Here is a 21,508-nt window from a genome sequence, read left to right on the forward strand (position 1 = left end):
GGGTACATTTATTTTGTACGCGGTCAGAAAGTACGATACAGAATGCCACCCAACGGCGGTCAAGGTTGTGTTAGAGATACGCGATTTCCGCAATCTGCAGTGAAGGTCAGTTTGGCGCGTGTGACGTGACGTAATCTCACTGCGTCAGCGTTTGAGTCACTCAGTAGCCAACAGATGGAGTTACTTATGTTGTGTGTGAGTGTGTGTGTGTGTGTGTGTGCTACTATTACTCTATCTGAGTGGAATAGCTTCGCCGGCGCGGTAGCTCAGCGCGTTCGGTCAGGGGTCTGGCCAGCCTCTGTAATAAATAAACTGAGTACACTATTCGTCGTGGAATTTTGAGTGACGTCATGAGACGTCCGCACAGATCCGCTCTCTCTCATCAGCCAGAGATGCATGGGACGAGACGTGGAAACAAAGAGGAAAAACCCTGTGGGGCAGAAGATGGACGACGACAACGACGATGATGACAGAAAGAGAAGACCCCACAGGGTTCCTCGGCGCCGAGGTTTTGCTGTTTTAAACAATTTTTAGGAACCCAATATACTCAAAATGAGAAAACTTCTGCAGTTGGGTCAGAAAAAGAAGAAAAAACGAGTAAAAATCATTTTTAATACAATTTTTGTATTAATAAATAATAATGAGTAATCAACTAGTACCTCCTTGTAGCATGACGAGGATAATGACAGGCGGCGACAAACCAGCAGTACTTCCTTTTGATTTAAATAAGGTGCCTGAAGGTGTAAAAGGTATCGTTTTTGACTATCTAAGAAGGCTTCAGTACCTACAGCTGACAGTTATGGAATTAGTGGAAGACAATCGTGATCTCTGCAAAATAGGTGAAAGCATATCACAACTCGAACAAGAATTTGAAAAGCTGATAGCTGGACTCATTGAAAAACCTTAGTATCTATTCAAATATTGTATTTTTTAATGGTACATTAAACCATTAAAAGTAAAAATCTATACAATCTTTCACAATACAACGTTATCTTTATTTAACCAAGTATTATGCGAGCTATCAAATCCTAACCATTTGACATAAACTTTATCTCCTTTCCTTTTCAAAATCTTTTCAACGAGATACATATCTGGATAATCAGTTTTCTGAATCTCATATTCGTAAAAGCTTCCTTTAATTTCTTCGCCATCTAATGCCTTCAATTTGTATGTAATCGGATCTGAATATATTACATCATCAATTATAAATAATTCTGTCGACCAGTTGGCTGTATACCCTTTCTCAAACAAACCTTTCAGTTTACTGATTCTTACTTTGTCACCCACTTTATATTTCGGCTTTACAACAGTGTATTCCACATCCTTAAGCAACTGTTTTTCGTAGGCTTTATTAACATCCTTGGGTTTCTTTTTTATGGTTCTGTGTGTTGTATTATTGTAATCATTAATTAACTTTGGTACTAACTCAACCCACTTATAATTTCCTTGAAGATCGAATTGTTTCCACATCTTTTCTTTCAAAGTTCTGTTAAATCTCTCTACTACAGCGGCTTTCATTTCTGTAAAAGTGGAATAATGATTGATAACACGCCTTTTCATCAACTCTTTAAAGTCTTTATTGTAAAATTCTTTGCCATTATCTGTTTGTAAGTTTTGTGGCTTCCTCAGTTTTAAAATTAATTTGAAGGCCTGAAGGCAACATTCTTACCCGATTTGTCTTTAACAGGAACTGCCCAACCAAACTTTGAAAACACATCAATAACTGTTAATAGATACTTGTATCCTTTATTAATCTTAGATATTCCTTTAAGCTTTCCAGAGTCCATTTCAACCAAGTCAGCTTGCCACAAATCATCTATACCTTTAGTTATAACCCTTCTTCTCGGAAAATTTTTTCTCATTGGGGCGTGTAGTTCGTTTACAATACCTTCACGAACAGATGGTTGTTCCTTAGGAACGTTACCTCCTACATTTTCTACATCTTTTTTTTTACAAATCTACTTTTCCTGCTTTTACACTCACCACAAATACCTTCAATCCTGTGACGGCCGTTTTTAGTCACCACTCTGTGTGGATGAAGTGTGTTAGTAAACCTTTTACATTTTAAACACCAAATATGATTGTCGTTCATTTATTATTTAAAAAATCATATTTTAAATAATTTAAAATGTTTCTTATCGGTACTCATTTTTTAAAGATCCCAAAGACCTTTAAAAAATATATTAGTAACACCACTCAAATTAATTCTCAATATCCTCGACAACTGGTATCAGTTCACCATAAATTAGAAATTTCACGTTAACAGGTACGGTTTTAACAGTATCTTTTAGTCTTACAGTGAGAAAATTTCCTTCTTTTATTGTTATTGAATGGTTTCCACTACCAATTAGATGTATTTTGTCATATACACTTACTGCCATATCAAAGTCCTTAGTTGACAGACGTCCATTAACGTTTTCACCAATTGCAACGACTCTTCTTAACTGAAAGGTGTATTCAAAGGTGTGCATTTTTTGTTCGTCACCTGTCACAAATGTGAATTCAACTGTTTGTTTATCACATAATCTACTCTCAGACCCCTCAATATACGGCTTCAAATCAGCCTTAGTAAAATAATCTGAAAGAACTTTCTCAATCTCTTTCTTGCTATAATAATTACTGAACTGTGTTAAAAGACCCGTGTATTGTGCACTACTCTCTACAAGATTTGTTTGCAGAAACCTCTTGTTAACTACATCCATATCATCAACAGGGTCATCGACATTGACTAATCTTCTACCTAGAAAATTAATATAGCGCTTTGATTTCTTCAACACGTCTGTGAAATATTTTTGAAACTTGGTAAAGCTCTTTTCGACATTTTTTATCTTATCTAACTCTTCTTTCGTCATTTGAAACGTTACATCAGTAGCTACAACTAGTTTATTCCCAAAAACGTCCATTTATTACATTCAAAATTTCGTTAAAATTCCACCCATCTGTAAATAGCTTCAGTACCAGAATACACAGGTGACCACAAATATACTCATCATAATACTGTATTCTTTCTGAGTTGTAGAATATGTTCTTTGAACCTAGGTAGCGAACCAGTTCGTTAGGTACATTTCCTCCAAATGAATCAAAAACAAATTTTTCGTCGCTTTTTTTGAAGTAACAGATCCAGTGTGAACCGATATGCTTAGATGAATCTAAATTAACAATTCCTGATTCGTACTTTAATGGTTTATTAGGTAACTCATCAATCATGTAAACACCTCTGAAAGATTCAATTTTCAAATCTTTTGCTAATTTAACTATGTCAAAGTTGCTTAAAGCATGAGGGTAGTCTGCGATTATTTTTTTGAACTTTTTTTTTTCATTCCAGATCCCTTCTTTTCCATTGCTAGATTGTGTCTCTTATGTTCAGCCAATTCTGCATCCTCCTTCTGTTTTTTATGAATGGCACTTGTAATGGCCGCAGCACCACCTGCTAAAGAACCGATCGCTCCCAACGCAGCAAGTATCAATGGTAGGAACCCACCTTCGTGTTCACTCAACCCAGACCCCTTTTTCTTATTGAGCAGGTGATGATACATTTTTTTCAAAACGGGTATAGCAATTGTCAAAAGTAGACTTCCGCCTTTTTTAAGTTTACTTTCTTTCTGTTTCATTTGAGTAGGTGTAAGGTAAGCATCAAGAAACCCATGACTTTTCAGATCGTCATTGGACAGTTTTATTTTAATAGACTTTGCTCTTGGATTCCCACTGGAGGGAACACTGTAGTCAATACTAAATCCTTTCATTTATTAATTCAAAAATTTTAATGCAACAACTGCATTAAAATTACGCCTCTTCACAATGCCCAACCGTTATCATCGACTTCTAATCCCATTCCCAGTTTCCTTTTCCCAAACATTATTCCAGCAACAGCTGTTGAAGCTAGTCTCTCTCCAAGTGAAGCATCTTTGCTGAACATCCTTTCCTTTGCAGCTTTCTGGAGTTCTTTATCAGCTTGATGACGGTGCTCCAAATCTTTATGGTCTCTGTAAGCAATGTCATGTTGTTTACATGCTTCGTCTAATGGGTTTATACCTGCATCACCTCTTTCTAATCTTTCTTCTAGTTTGGTGCCAGGGCCGCAGTAGTTGTATCCAGGCAGGTGCAATTCAACCGGGAGATTATTAATTAGCGTGTTCACTAAACCTTTCCCACCTCTTTCTGACTTCCAGAAGGTGTGAGGGAGGTTGTTTAGAAATCTAATTAGGTAAGGTATCCCCTTTGGATTATCGATAATAAAGTCATTAAACTTGTTACTGAGCATTTTAGTTATTGCAACTTTTTCATTGTGGTAGTTGGTGTTCCCAGCATTTTCTTCCCCATGAATAACCATAAGTCTATCAATTAGGTCCCGGACATCATCCAACCAGATGTATTCAATCGGTCTGTCGCTGTATTTCTTAACAAAACCCATTCCAGTCTGAGAGTTACCACGTTTCTTCTTTATTGAGTTGTATATTGGTTTAATTAATTTGTTGTATTTTTCACTAATGCTTGATTTTGGTCCTTTCGTGGGATCGTTGTTCTGATATATAGCATTTGTTAATTTTAATATATCTGCATAATTGTCATGGTCATCAAGTGGTATTGTATCTCCTACATCTTTCTGTGTTAGAAGATTCATTAACCCTTCAGTAGCTTTAATTCGTTTATCCTTGATTATAATGTCGTCATTCTGAAAATTAACTTCTGAATCACCAATATAATGCTTACCATTATCAAATCTTAAACCAAACACCTTATCATGCAGGCCGCCTAAATACTTGGACACTACAGGGCCTAAATATGTTGTTTTATAATTGGTTATAGCAGCCTTTGGTGTACTAGTTGATAATTCACCCTTCCTAATCATCTTTTCTCTTTCTTTCGCTTCAATATCTGCTAAGGTTGATTCTAATCTTTGTTTTGTATTTGGAGAGATATCACTGTCATCTTTGTCTTTAAATATACTCTTTTCAAATGATGTTTCGTCAGGTGTTGAGGGAATAGGAAACATATCTTCGAAATCTGTTTTTTTATATGGAACCAGCTGCTTTTCTACTTCTCTGTTTAGTTCTATTGCTTTTATTACATTATCACCTAAACCCTCCAATTCTCCCTTAACCTCTTTAATTGCATCGATAACAGGCTGGTCTTCTTTTTTATACTTTTCATACTCTGTTATTGGTTGCTTCTTCCACGATTTAAAACCTTCCCTGAGTTCTTCAAACTTTTTTCTGTTCTTCCGCGCATTCTTTATAGCATCAGGATTATATTTTGCAAACATCTTTATTATATGTGATTTTTATAGTAAACGTAGGCGTTAGACGTTAAGCATTGGACGTTAAGCGTTGGACGTTAAGCGTTGGACGTTAAGCGTTAGACGGTAGGCGTTAGACGGTAGGCGTTAGACGTTGGGCGTTAAGCGTTGGACGTTAAGCGTTGGACGTTAGGCGTTGGGCGTTAAGCGTTGGGCGTTAAGCGTCAGACGTTAAGCGTTCATCAGTTTAAGAATGTTTTGATCTTATTTCTGTACTTACCATCACTAGATTTACGTGTTAAGTCTAGTGTTATGAAACCAAAATCGTCTTCATTCCAACAATTACTACACATGGTTTTGAATTCTTCGTATCTCATATCACCGCCAACAAATTCATTAAAGATATGATTTAGATTCCTATTGTCTTGTCTAAACACATTCAGGAAGTTCAGATTATCACGAACCAGTTGTTTCGGTATCTTGGTGTATGTTTGTGCTAAGTAAAAACAGTCTACTCCTTTGTGCCTTCCTCTGGTGAAATATTCCCTAACTATATCTTGGTTCTCCAAAATAAAATCATCAAATATCACAACTGAATTTTCCGTACATTCATCTAAAGGTATGATATCTTCATTGTTGTCAATGAATGAGGCTATTTTTATATTTGTTTTTTCTTCTAGTTTGTCACACATTTTCATTAGTTCTTGATACTTTGATTGATCTAGACTTTTTGAATATATGTATACATGATTCACTTTGTCCCAGTTCAACCACCCTGGTGCAAGAAGGTAATTGTCGATCATTAGTGTTGTTTTACCACATCCGCTTGGACCGATAACTCCACAACGTATCGAATTAGGTAAAAGCTTCCCATGCTTCAATTTTCTTTTCCTTTCTGGTATTCTAACTTTAGGTTCCCAGTCTGTCTTCATTTTTCCTTTCTTTATTCTCTATTTAATAAATGACCAGATTACTTAAGTTGAGTGGTAGGTTCTCTGTACTAGAAAAGAGATTGACAGTTCCGATTAGAGACCACTTTAAAGGTGTGGCCTTAAAAGGATTTTACACGACGTTCTTGACTCCAAATGTAACCACAAAGAATAATAAGCTGTACTATGAGAAAGATGGTGTGGTTAATACGTTAAATATTCCTTCTGGACAGTACAGTATACAAAGTTTAGAAAAATACATTCATACCAAAAATACTGAAATAAGTATTAAAGCAGACAAGGTTTTAAACAGAGTTGTTATAGAAAGTGAAGTGAAGCTATTTATGGACAGAGATGAAAGCATAGGAAGTGTGCTGGGGTTTAATAAACAAGTCATTGAACCAAATACAAAGACTATTGCTACTGGTATTCCTAAAATTATACCTTTCGAAACGATTAATGTTCATTTCAACTTGGCAGATGGTATGTTAGTTAAGGGTGGTGAACACTACCACAGAGAAACTAATATTATAGCTTCTTTTAAAATCGGTGTCGAGTTTGGTGGCCCTATTATTTATGAACCACAGAACCACTCGTTTGTTCCCCTTCACGATAAAATTCAGGACTTGATAGTAACTGTAACTGATGAAGACAATAATTTGATTGATTTTGGAGGAGCCGATGTCACGGTAATTTTAGAAATGCAATAAAAATTTTGCAGGTAATAAATGAACAAGATAGAAAGTTACCAGTACCAGTCTTTTCCTGTAAACGAGAAGACGAAATTTAATCTCAATGTACCAAACAAAGATGTTGAAATAGACATCAAAGTTGGTGATGGTTGGATTGATAGTAAGAATGCTTTTCTTTACATGAATTTTAATGTAACTCATGTTAATGGGTCAGATTACACTAGCTACGATGGAAAATCTAACGTAAAGCTGATTGACAATTTTGTGTCACAGTTGTTTTCAACAATCACTATAAAAAAGAAAGGAGCCATTATCTCTAGAATTGAACATCCAGGTATTTCTTCAACGGTTTTGTATCACCTTACGTCTTCAATTGCTGAGGATGTTATGCATGAAGGAAATTTTGTAAGCAATGGTAAGTTAAGGTCAAAATCAAATGAATTGTTGTACCCGCTAAAAATGCTCGGTGGGTACTTTAAAGACTACAAAGAGATTATGTGGGAAGGAGATCTTACTGTATCTTTTACTTGGAGTGCAAGTGCTGGTGATGCATTGGAGAGATGGTTTTCAAAAAATGCTGCTGGTGTTGATATTGACGGAACTCGTCCAGAAGAGGGAAAAGTAACAATTACGAGTATGGAAATAAGAATGCCTGTAGTTAAATATGAGCCAACGTATGAGCTTGAACTAAGAGATAAAATATTTAAAGAACCTAAAATCCCCGTTTCATTCTTTGAACTACAAACACAGGAGATTGCAGGTATCAGTGGAAGGAGGAACTTTGATATTGACATTACTAACTACTACACATCCCTAGAATTTGATATGCCTTACTTTATTTTTGTTGTATTCCAGACTAACCGTAAAGGTAACCAAGAAAGAGATTCATCTCAGTACGATCATGTCAGCCTTCAGAACATTAGCCTGAAAAATGGTAGAAACGAAATATTTCCTGAAGAGCTGTGGAACATTAATCCTCCTTCAACTTACTTTAAGGCATACAACGCATTCTTAGATTTTAAGCGGATAACCGAGTTAAAATCTGATTCAAAAATCAGTCCTTACGCCTTCATTAATTCTTATCCCATTTATGTCATTAATATGAGCAGAAGGAGAAATGTTGTAGCGACAAACAAAACCAGTATGAAGCTCTGTGCAACTTTTAATACTAATATACCAGAAAACACTACAGCTTATATTGTGATGTACACCAAAAAGAATTTGATCTATGATGCAAAGCACGGAATAGTAAATGAAAGCTTTTAGATTATCTGTCTAATTGAAGTATTTTTAATGCCTGTAAGGGCATTAAAAATTATATGAATTCTATGATGTGTCTTGGCTTTGGGTCATCTGTCATACCTTTATATACCAATTTCAGTCCTATAATAGACCTAGAGTCTTCCCAACTTAGGATTTTGTTGTACCTTTCAGGCAAAATAACTTTAAATTGAGCATCAAGTTCTAAAATGTATCCGCTACGATATTTCATTGTCTTGAACTCTACATCTGTAATAAGGTATTCATAATCTATTTCGAGATCTCGCAAACGAGAAAACGATGTTTGCTTATTGGAACTATTGAGTTTTAGTAGAAGTTGATGTTGTTGGCTGTTCATTTATTATATGGAAAATTTAAATTAAGAATTCATTTGTTCTAACAGGGTAACTGTATTTTTTAGAGTACTTATTATTTCAATGAAAGAAGATGACTGCTTAGGACAATTTATTTCAAACAGAGAAAGATCCATTTTCCCAGCTCTAACTACAGAATTAGTAAATTCACTGTACTCGTAGAATGTTTCCCCTTTGAAGAAATATAACAATCCATTTGTATATCTAAAAGATGAATCAATGCTTGGAGGTATTCCTGGAAATTCTCTTGTTATTCTTCCATATCTTCTGCTTATTCCCTTACATTCGTCAACTTCTATATAGTAAACATCGTCAAAAAATATGAAACTCTTACCAGAATAGGAATTTATTGCTGTGTGTAACACTACATTTTTTCTTAATGAAAGGTTTGATAATGATTGTGGATAACCATATTTTAACTTAAAGGAGGGTATTTCCATTACATACAGTTTGTTATCAATGAATAAAACAACATCTCCAGATGGTCTTTGATAGGCTGCAGTAATATTTTTAAAGCCTTTGGGAAGAAATGTTAACCAATCACTTATGAGTTGTGTTTTAGTGTGCACATTTAAATTATCCAAATCCATCACCCAAACCCATTTTTCATAATAAATATACAGAACCTTATCAACAATTAAGAAGTTTTTTATTTTCTTATTCAGTTTGCATAGTTCTGGAGGATTTGAATCTTCTTCCACTTCATCATTATCATCATTAGATTCATCTTCACCATCTTTCCCGTACAAACTTTGTATTCCAAGAATATCGTCTTTACTTAATTCAATATTTGAACTATTGTAGATTGGATACATAATTGAAGTATTCGCAGTTGAATGAGCAAGTCCTAATGTGTGACCAATTTCATGAACTAAAACTGCATAAAAGTTTATCTTTTCCTTTGGAGTGTTTGTATCAATCTCAAAATACCAATCTTCATCTTGATCCATATGAATTTCTACAGCATTGTTATTAATATCTGGATAAAATGCATGACCTAACACACCTCCTGGGCCATCAAACGGTTTTGAGCAAAAGTGTTGACCACTAGTTTCTTTCCTGTGTAATCGTCTTTTATTTGAAATAATAATGTCACTGTTCGATTGGTCTTCTTCAAAAGTTAAATCTGTATGTTCTTTCCAAGTATTAAAGGCTATTTCAGTTAATTCTTTCATTCTTTTTGATGAACCTGTGTAATACCATTTAATATTTTTCTTATTCCATTTATCAATATGTGAAGTAAAAGATAGTGCATGATCTTCAACTCCACATCTAGGTCTCCTTATCAGTTCTAAAGTTTCATCACTTATTTCACCTGTGGGTTTCAAATTAAACTTTTCTTGAAATAGTATTAGTGCATTCCTTATATCTGAAAGTTCTGGAATATTTGTAGAATCTGGTTCAAGATACCCAAAATCTTGTAAATATTTGATTACTTCTTCATTAGCAGAGACAACTCCACAAAATATTAAAGTTAGGACGATTGGTTTCATTTATTATTAGTGTATTTAATAATTTTTTAGTATCCCCAGGGTAGAGTGTCAATTATTCCATCTGTCTCCTTCAAGACCATTCGTTTGTCGTAAGTTACTTTGAACTCCTTTTCCACACCCTTATTGACAAGGTTTTTTGTTTTCTTGTTCCTGGTTATCATTTTGTTGTTTGTAGTTATACTGTCACTTTCGCCATGTATTAGTTCACCCATTGTTTCCATGTTAATTTTCAAACTATTTTCATAGTTGAGACTGAAGCCTTTTACTTTGGTACACCGATTGCCTTTGTGAGAGTAGTAAGCATAGCTTTTTGGGCCTGTACTTAACCATTCAATAATGGTATCATCTTTGCCAAGTTCATCAGTCCATTCGCCTAGCATGCACCCTGTCTCAACTGTATTTGTTCCATCATCGATGTAGACTACACTATCAGTATCGTAGTAGACAACTTTATCCCCAAGGCGATCAAGCATTTCGTATAATCTTATCCTAGCATTAGATGTTGTGAAAGCTGCAATAAATATATTTGTAGCAGTACTATCCTCGATGTACTCATCAGTATACTTGTAGCTAACCTCAATCATATCTTCATTGATGAAGATGACATTAGATATCTCTATCTTATCATCTAGTAAAAGTTCATACCACCTTTGTGGATCGGTGATGAACTCACTTTGTGTCAAATTTTGTCTTTGGCCGAATTTACCCCACAGAGAGTTTAGGCAGATCTTGGCGACGGCATGTTTTCCAGGGTTGGGTTCAATTCTGTCAATGTCGAGCTCAATGCCTTGTTTTTCTTTAATGGTTTGGACGTATTCCTCTTTTGTTTCGTAATCATCCTCCCAAGGACTAGTTTCCAGCTTGATTTTCATGAAAGTCCTAATGTAGTCCTTGAACAGATTGTTGCTCGTCTGAGGGAAGTGCCATACCTCGTAAGTTTCAAGTATCTTGTACCCCTTTTCAATAGCCTTATTCAGTTCAACCGTAGACCATGTGCCTGCGAAAGCTCTTTCTTCATCAGTATGGTTACAATGTCCTACCTTTTCCTCTGCACACCTCGCGCACAAAGCAAATACTAGTTTTTCTTGCTTAATAGGAAGTACAGGATGGTAAAGACCTTTAGGAGCTAGTACCTTGCATTTGACCAAACCAAACCATTCCTTGTTGTATTCTTCTGGTTTGAATATTTTAGTGGGGTGACCTACAGGGTACATATCGTAAAACATGACCGTTGGATACAAAGAGCATATGTCTATATACCGCATTTTCTTCGCAGTAACTTTCAGCTTTGCGGCATTTGTTCGCCCACCGAAAAAGGCGTCTCTAGGCTTTAAGGGTTCCACAACGTTGATTGTTTTATTTAGGGCTTCTTTGTAAGCTTTAGATTTCTTCCACTCGCAAGACCACACCTCAACTACGTTGTAGCCCGCATTTCTCAGTGTGTTAGTCCGGTCCATTGTTTTAGTGAACAAATCGTCCATGGTTTCATTGTTTACACTATTGATTGTATCGGGGTTGTAGCAGTCAGGGCATCCATGCCAGAAACAGCCATGGTATTGGTAAACTGTTTTAGTTTTGGGATTGTAACCGTCAACTTTTGCGCCGCATATCGCCACTTCACCACCATTCAATGCATGGCGTACACTTTCGAAGGTATTTAACCATGCTATAGATTCTTTACTAAACATTTCCTTCTTTTCTTCTTTCACGACTGCAATAGTATTTTGTTGGAGGAATTTCGATCTGTAGATAGCCATACAAACACTAGCGATGGTTATGTATTGAAAAGGATCTATATTGGCGATTTCTAAGAATATCTTCCTAAATTCAAGGCATCCACGTCTAAGAATATCGACGTCTGAGTGACAATACTCAGACAGTTCCTTGTTGAAGTCAAACGTGTAGTTTTCTTTAACCCTGTCAGCGTGCCATTTCAAAAAGTCTTTACGCTGGCTTTCTTTCATCGTGTTGACACCAAAATATTTTGTGGATGGTATAGGTCCTACGTAATTTTGATTCCCTTTTGAATTGAAAAAATGTGGAAAGTAACCTTTCTTAAGTTCTTTTAGGCCAAACGTTTTCGGGAATGATGCTAGAGCGCCTTGAACAAAATTGATGCTATCGATTATCCTGAGTCTTAAACTCGGTATTGCGAGCTGCATTATTTTAGAGCCTGCGTATATAGTCTTTGGTCTTATCCCATTTTTAACACAGTATTGTAGAATAAAGTACGAGTCGTAACCTTTAGAATTATGAGCAACACAAGTAAACCCTTTGTGTGCATCACTAATAAGCCACTCACAAAATTCTTCATTTGAGTCGAAATCACGTCTATTTCCATCGAAGCTGTGAACAGCTATATAATTAGGGTTGTGTACACCAGTGTCTTGCTCAGCTTCGTAATCGAAAAAGTAGTATTTTTCAGTGTAACTACAGTTACCATGTTTCTTCTCCGATTTTCCATTGCAAGTGCAATCTTCTTCACAGATACCACCCTTATTGCCTCTGGGATGGATGTAACACTCGTGGTCAGTAATCTTCACGGCATCCTGACAATTTTTGCACCATACGTAACCACAACGATGCTTCTTTTCCCTTAGACAGAATTTATTGCAAGTTTTGCACTTGTAGACTACCTTACAAACTTCTTCGTGGTTTTTGAAACAATAATGGCTAAAACAGTATCTATTACACTTATTGCAATATAATCTAACACGTTCTTTACCGTAATTTTCTTGTGTTGTGGTCCTTTGCACAAATTACATACTTTGTTCTTGGTCTTTTTACACTTGTGTAGATCTTTGTTGTTATAAGGTTTGTCACACTTCTGACAGTAGTACGAGCTTCCAAGAAAGGCTTTCATGTTATTTATTGCGTCATAGTGATTGTTGTGGTGGTATAGGTAGATGACAGTGTCCCTTTCTTTTCCTGAATGAATGACCGCGTTGAAATGAGCAGCAGAAACAACCTTAATTTGAACATTCAAAAACTCTTCAGCATCCTGGATATCTTCTAAGGTGAACATATCTTCGCAGTTCTTCCCCAATCTGATACACAGTTCTTTAGCCAACTCTTCTTGCAAGTTTCTACCTTTCCTTATATAGATTAATTCGTTACTAGTGAGTTCCCTATCAAGAATGATGTTTGTTTCATATGTCAAAGCCGTAACTATAGCTCTAGGTCCACACATATTGTCCTTATTATCTATTTTGTTAACGCATCTTTTAGTACTAACGTCTTTATTAAGGTTGACTACTTTTTTACCTTTAGTACCGGCACCTCTGGGTATTTTGTATACTTGAAATTCAAATCTGGTTCCATTTATGTCTACATTTTCATTAGATGTAACAATTCTCTCAATTTGGTTAAGTATAAAAGAGGCATTGACTTTCTGTTGTCTTTTAGTCGAGATTGTATGGTGAAAATTTTCATTCTCTGCCACTATCTTCATCTGATCGCCAGGACTGTAATTACTCATTTTCCTTACAGCCTTTATAGTTGCATGGACGGCTGTCCTAACAGCTTTCATTTGTTCTACAGCTGTTCCTTTCAAATCTTTTATTAAGATAGTGTAGTTAGTTTGCCAAATGTTGAATGTCTTAAGGTATGCACGTTCTCCTTCATGAATGGCGAATGTAGGTTTTTGCTCGACAAGTCTATCGAACAATTTTTGTTTAAAAGGGAAAATGTGGCCTAACTTTTGTGGTTGATATTGTTGTGTTTGATGTCGTTGTTGTCGTTGAGTGGTTCCTTCAAACAAGTCGTCAGTGAAGTTGTAGTGTCTGATTTTATCCAAACGTTCCTTCTCACCTTTTATCAAAGCCGTCAACCTATTCTTCGAATGAACCATCGAGTAGCCCTTAATTCCGTTTTCCTTAGCTATCTGCTTCAGTTGGCGAACAGTCATTGCTGACAGTTCTTCATTTGTATAATTAAATAAATCATTATTCATAGCTTTAGACGTTGAATTGGTCAACGCTTTGGAGAGATCCTCCTTCTTCATCTTGTAGTAGCCTTTGATTTTGAGCTCTTTAGCCTGAGCTCTTAGTTCTTTAACAGTTGCATCATTACGACGCTTGCCATTTTGACTGTTATTCATTGTGTCTTTATTTACTAATTTTTATTCTTATAAACTGACGCTATAGTTTATAGTTATGGTTGGGGTAACCTTTAAATGAATAAGGTGTTGGATAAAAATTTATGGTTTGGTGTAACCTTTAAAGAATAAAGGTAATTTGATGAAAAGTTATGGTTGGGGTAACCTTTAAATTAATAAGGTGTTGGATAAAAATTTATGGTTCTTAAGTACCTTTTATACGTGACTTCAATAGTGTTTCAAATTTTAATGGTCTTTTGAACCATTATACGGAATTTCTTGAAATTTCATTTTTATTTTTTCGAAAAATTTATGGTTCTTTGTTACCTTTTTTAATGGCTGCGTAATTAATGGTTCTTTCATACCTTAAAAAGGAATTCATCTTACATTTTGATATATATATTTTTTAGATTAGTGGTTGTTCCAAACCTTTAAATTGTTCCTCAAGTTATGGTTCTTTAGTACCATTTCTCAGTTGTTTTTATTTTGAAATTAATGGTTCTTTAGTACCGTAAGTTAGGACCTACATTTTTTGATGTCATTTATGGTTGATTGGTACCTTAATGGGTATATGATGATGGTTAATGGTCACTGGGAGCCATTATTTAACCATTATTTTTATGGTGTACTTTTTATGGTTGGTAGGGGCCACTTAATGGTTGTTTGGATGTTTATGGTTACTTGAACCATTATTTTTGGAGTATATTTTTTATGGTTGGTGAGGACCATTATTATTTGTCTGTCCCATACCTGCCCATATACTACTATCGTATCTAAGGAACGCGTTTGTTACACACTCATTGAAAATTTTGGGATGAGAAAATAGACTGTAGCTAGGGTGACACGACCGCCAATTCTGCGCTATCTCAAATCTCAGCAGCGCCATGATGAAAATCCACGAACTGCGGTTTGAGCTGTTTGACCATCCTCCTTACTCATCAGATGCTGCTACATTATACATTTTTTTGTTCCCACGGTTAAAGGTTGAGCTCGCAGGACAGAACTTTTCGCCGAATGAGGTGGCCACCACCTTTGTAAAGAACGATATTCCAGAGAAAGACACTAATTACTATATGGACAGTTAAAGAGATGGGAGCGTCGCTTAGAGAAATGTTCATACTTTCAAGAATTCACAATGAAAAATAAAAATACATGTTATTTTATCAATGTTGGATCTTGTGAACTCCGCGGTTCCCTTACACACCCGCCATACAGCCCCGATGTCTTCCCATGTGATGTAGATATTTTTGGAGCCCTGAAAAAAGACTCGTGGTCGTCGATTTGCTTCAGCTGAAGAGGTACACACGTGGGCACAATCACCGCAAACATTTTTCTAGACATTGACCATCTTATCTCACATAGGGCAAATGTATTATCAGTTACGTTTTTTACTTCTGAAACGATAAACAATTTACTTACTTTTTTCCAGCTGTCTCGTTCTCATTTGACTGAGCCTTATACTATTCTTGCATAATGTTCAGTTCGATTGTAAAATTAAACTGTGATCTATGCTGAATGTTCCCCATCGAAGGTTCGAGTCCTCCGTCGGGCATACGTGCGTGTGTCATCCATAGCTTAAGTCACTTAGTTAAGTAGTGTGTAAGCTTAGGGACGATGACCTCAGCAGTTTGGTCCCGTAAGACCTTACCACAAATTTCCAAATTTCTAAACTGAATGGAGAGATTAGTTCTACTTTAAAACTGTTCCTTAGTATATCCATATGGGTACATTTTGTCAGTATGTATTCCGATCAAATGTATGTGGCGGAAAATGTGCATATGGTATTTTCTTTTTTTTTAGGTTCAAATGGCTCTGAGCACTATGGGACTCAACTGCTGAGGTCATTAGTCCCCTAGAACTTAGAACTAGTTAAACCTAACTAACCTAAGGACATCACAAACATCCATGCCCGAGGCAGGATTCGAACCTGCGACCGTAGCGGTCTTGCGGTTCCAGACTGAAGCGCCTTTAACCGCACGGCCACTTCGGCCGCCTTTTTTTTTTTTTAGGGAAGAGCAAGGAAAACAGCAATGTGTGGTTTATGTTGACAATCACAGTAATTGGGGGAATCACAACGGATTTCAAAGAATAAAGTTTGTATCATAGTTTGCTGGAGGAAGGATGTGTTCCAAATGATGGGAGAAAAGCTCCCCGTTTTCAAGAAGGATTGTCGAACAGAGGTACGAAGATGTAGGCTTATATGACTGACGTCGGTCTGTTGTGTGGTATCAAGTGTCGATAACACCCCACGGGCGTCAAAGTTGGCAGTGGAATTGCAAGTTTCCGTTAGACTTCGACACCACGCCCAGAGCGGCTCTGGACTACGGGCGCCCTCTGCTGCCACGATATAGGATGGCCGGCGGCAGCGAGACAGCCCACTTGCGCTCTGAACCTCTTCACTACGTGATGCCATGCAGACGCCGCCTATTCGCAACTTCCGCACCATCGTCTGCACTCTAGTACAGAGGGCCTCATACTTGCGGACACTGAGAGCTGCTGCGTTGTTTGTGATGGGTCTTCACGTGCTTGTTGGAGAAATACAAATTAAGTAAACCTTCTGTTTACTAATCATCTTGTGGTGTTGAAGCTCTTCTTCTTATGTCTGTGCTTGCTATGAAAACAGGACGAGGAATTCCACCTTATGCAGCACCATTTTCTGTTTTGTTTTACCCAGACATGTTTCAGCACTTTTTTTTGTTATCTTCAGTGGATTATTTTTTTTATTTTCTTAATTACATGATGGTACTGGACATTTATGTTGGTAGCTGTTCTGGTACACAATCTACAGCTTCTCATGGTTTTGATATTATACTGCTTTCTCATGTGTTGTTGGCGAAATGAATATACTGATTTCGTGACCTACAGTGGCTTGACACTGCACTTTGAAAAATCCAAATATTCGACACAGTTTGCACCCTAATGAATGCAATTCGATTGTCAGAGTATCAGACGAAATTTGCGACTGGATTGAAGAGTTCATTACAAACAGAACGCCGGCCGGGGTGGCCAAGCGGTTAAAGGCGCTACAGTCTGGAACCGCGCGACCGCTACGGTCGCAGGTTCGAATCCTGCCTCGGGCATGGATGTGTGTGACGTCCTTAGGTTAGTTGGATTTAAGTAGTTCTAAGTTCTAGGGGACTGATGACCTTAGAAGTTTAGTCCCATAGTGCTCAGAGCCATTTGAACCATTTTTGAACAAACAGAACACGGCATGCCTTTCCTAAAAGAAAGAAATCTTCAGATATAGAAGTAATTTCGGGCGTACCCCAGTGGAATTTCGTAGCACCATTAACTTCCACAACATACATAACTTTACTGGTGAATATCGTGGGAAGTTCCATAAGACCGAGCGAGGTGACGCAGTGGTTAGCACACTGGACTCGCATTCGGGAGGACGACGGTTCGAACTTGTGTCTGAACATCCTCATTTAGGTTTTCCGTGATTTCCCTAAATCGCTTCAGGCAAACGCCGGGATGGTTCCTTTGAAAGAGCACGGCCGATATCCTTCCCTAATCCAATGGAGCAGCTGACCTCTCTGTTAGGTCCTCCCCCCCCCCTCCCCCCCAAATCAACCCAACCATATCCGTAAGGATTTTCGCGGATGATGCTGTTCTACACAGAGCACCTACAAAGCTTAAAAATTCTTGTAAAATACAGGACGACCCCAATGGAGTGACGCTTGGTGCAGAGACTGGTAGTTGACCCTCAGCATAAACAAATGTAATAAGCTGCGCGTAAGTAGATAGAAAGACCAATTGTTTCTATGATGGCACTACTGCTGAACAGTAAATGGAACCAGTTACAGCCATAAAATAACTTTGAGTATGCCTACAGAGTGATTAAAAGCGAAACGACTACCACACGAAACCAGTTGCAGATACAGCAAATGCCAGACTGAGATTTAATGGAGAAGTGTTATTCAAGAGCAGTCCCGCCAAAAACGAAGTAGCTTATAAAATCCTTGTTCGACCTTACTTGAATACACTCCTGGAAATGGAAAAAAGAACACATTGACACCGGTATGTCAGACCCACCATACTTGCTCCGGACACTGCGAGAGGGCTGTACAAGCAATGATCACACGCACGGCACAGCGGACACACCAGGAACCGCGGTGTTGGCCGTCGAATGGCGCTAGCTGCGCAGCATTTGTGCACCGCCGCCGTCAGTGTCAGCCAGTTTGCCGTGCCATACGGAGCTCCATCGCAGTCTTTAACACTGGTAGCATGCCGCGACAGCGTGGACGTGAACCGTATGTGCAGTTGACGGACTTTGAGCGAGGGCGTATAGTGGGCATGCGGGAGGCCGGGTGGACGTACCGCCGAATTGCTCAACACGTGGGGCGTGAGGTCTCCACAGTACATCGATGTTGTCGCCAGTGGTCGGCGGAAGGTGCACGTGCCCGTCGACCAGGGACCGGACCGCAGCGACGCACGGATGCACGCCAAGACCGTAGGATCCTACGCAGCGCCGTAGGGGACCGCACCGCCACTTCCCAGCAAATTAGGGACACTGTTGCTCCTGGGGTATCGGCGAGGACCATTCGCAACCGTCTCCATGAAGCTGGGCTACGGTCCTGCACACCGTTAGGCCGTCTTCCGCTCACGCCCCAACATCGTGCAGCCTGCCTCCAGTGGTGTCGCGACAGGCGTGAATGGAGGGACGAATGGAGACGTGTCGTCTTCAGCGATGAGAGTCGCTTCTGCCTTGGTGCCAATGATGGTCGTATGCGTGTTTGGCGCCGTGCAGGTGAGCGCCACAATCAGGACTGCATACGACCGAGGCATACAGGGCCAACACCCGGCATCATGGTGTGGTGAGCGATCTCCTACACTGGCCGTACACCACTGGTGATCGTCGAGGGGACACTGAATAGTGCACGGTACATCCAAACCGTCATCGAACCCATCGTTCTACCATTCCTAGACCGGCAAGGGAACTTGCTGTTCCAACAGGACAATGCACGTCCGCATGTATCCCGTGCCACCCAACGTGCTCTAGAAGATGTAAGTCAACTACCCTGGCCAGCAAGATCTCCGGATCTGTCCCCCATTGAGCATGTTTGGGACTGGATGAAGCGTCGTCTCACGCGGTCTGCACGTCCAGCTCGAACGCTGGTCCAACTGAGGCGCCAGGTGGAAATGGCATGGCAAGCCGTTCCACAGGACTACATCCAGCATCTCTACGATCGTCTCCATGGGAGAATAGCAGCCTGCATTGCTGCGAAAGGTGGATATACACTGTACTAGTGCCGACATTGTGCATGCTCTGTTGCCTGTGTCTATGTGCCTGTGGTTCTGTCAGTGTGATCATGTGATGTATCTGACCCCAGGAATGCGTCAATAAAGTTTCCCCTTCCTGGGACAATGAATTCACGGTGTTCTTATTTCAATTTCCAGGAGTGTATTACTTGTCAGTCTGGGATACGAAACAGAAACAATTTATAGAGGAAACAGAGAGGCCCCAACGCAGGAGCATCTCGTTTCCTTACAGGTCCATTAAGCAAACTCTAAAGCGCCGCGGGGACGCTCAGCCAACCCCACTGGCAGACGCTATAAGAGAGACGTACTGCATAACGGTTTGGTCTACCATTAAAAGTTCGAGAACGTACAATCGTAGAAGAGTTAAAGAACGTATTGCTTCCTCCTACGTACAAGGTCATGAAGGTAAAAACGGCGAGAGTGGAGCTTTTCACATACCATTCGCTACTGCAACAGTAGAAGGGAAAAGTGAATGTGGTACGCAAAGTACCCTCCAATACACCCTTCTCAGCAACGACGATGCACTTCCACGTAATGGGATTGGCAATGCGACAGTTCTACAAATTTTTACTCTTATTTGTTACCGCGTTTTGTTCTTTAAAGTTATGTTTATTGCCCCTCATTTACTTCCAGATTTATTCAAATCATTGTCTTCCTCGTACACATACGATATTTTACATCTAAGACAGATAAAATACTTTGCCTGTTCTATTGTTGTCTCACTGAATATTTTCCATAAAATACCACTGATTAACATTTACGTGAAGATATTTTCATATTACACGGTGGAGTCACTCTAATGTGACAACTGCCTTTGTTCGATGTCAACGTGCAGTAAGCATCCAGAGACAGCAGGTGGCAGCTCTAGGAATGGAGGGCCTGTAAAGCGCGTAGCCGGGACGCGGAAAACAGTAGTCATTGTCGTAATGCAGAAACAGAGCTACTTACGTATGTGACGTCCAAGGCGGCGTGATCGTTGGATGCTGGGCCGGTGGTGGGGAGCGGAGGGAGGGGGGAAGCATTTCCGAAACTGCTAAGCTTGCCGTGCCGCCGTGGTTGAAGTATACCATACATTCCAAAACGGCGGCAGCCAAAACCGGCGCCGAGGCAGGTGTCGTGCACCAAGGGCTATAGGTGGCAGGTGTGAAAAAATGGTTCAAATGGCTCTGAGCACTAAGGGACTTAACTGCTGACGTCATCAGTCCCCTAGAGCTTGGAACTACTTAAACCTAACTAACTTAAGGACATCATACACATCCATGCCCGAGGCAGGATTCGAACCTGTGACCGTAGCGGTCGCGCGGTTCCAGACTGTAGCGCCTAGAACCGCTCGACCACCCCGGCCGGCCAGGGGTGAATCACAGCTGCTAAGATGTGTACAGGGGAAGGGGCGTGAAACTGAACGCTCACTTCAACCAAAGAGTTTCCAACAGCATCTCCTCAATGACAGTTCAGTGAACGTTGCTGGATATGGGCTTCTGTAGCAGGCGCCTGGTTCGAGCACCCATGGTGATCAGCAACGATGACTGGAATTTACACGCCACCACCGCAACCGGACGTCCACTGAGTGGCGACAGGCGGTCTTTTCAGATGGGTCACGTTTTTCGCTTTATCGGCCAGATGGCCGTTGTCGAGTACGCCGTGAAACGTCTGAAAACAAACGGTCCAGGGTGGAGAAGGGAGCGCTATTATCTGGAGAATGTTTTCGAGTCATTCCCTGAGTGATCCGAAAGACACAATGGATCAAAACAAGTATGCATCTACCATTTGGGGACCATGTACACCCATACATGCAGTTTCATTTTCCTCAGCATGAAGGCATCTACTAAGACTGTGCAACATATCATACATCTTGTGTGTACGTGCATGGTCACAAGACTCCCTGGAATTAAACCTAATCCAGAATCTGTGTGACCACCCCGATACGGCTGTTCGCCCTATGAATCCTCAACTGAGAACCCTAGCACAGATGGACATAGTACTGGACTCGGCTTGGCTCCACATCGCTGGTAACGATTCCAGAACCTCACTGACTCTTTCTACATGTCTCAAAGCGGCCCGCAGAGCAAAAGGTTGATATTCAGACTATTGACAGGTGGTCACGTAATCTGACTAGACAGTGTATATTCTGTAGATGCTTCATTTACTTTACAAATTCCTTTTTGG

The sequence above is a fragment of the Schistocerca serialis genome, chromosome 8 (assembly GCF_023864345.2).
Source record: "Schistocerca serialis cubense isolate TAMUIC-IGC-003099 chromosome 8, iqSchSeri2.2, whole genome shotgun sequence".
Taxonomy (NCBI): Eukaryota; Metazoa; Arthropoda; class Insecta; order Orthoptera; family Acrididae; genus Schistocerca; species Schistocerca serialis.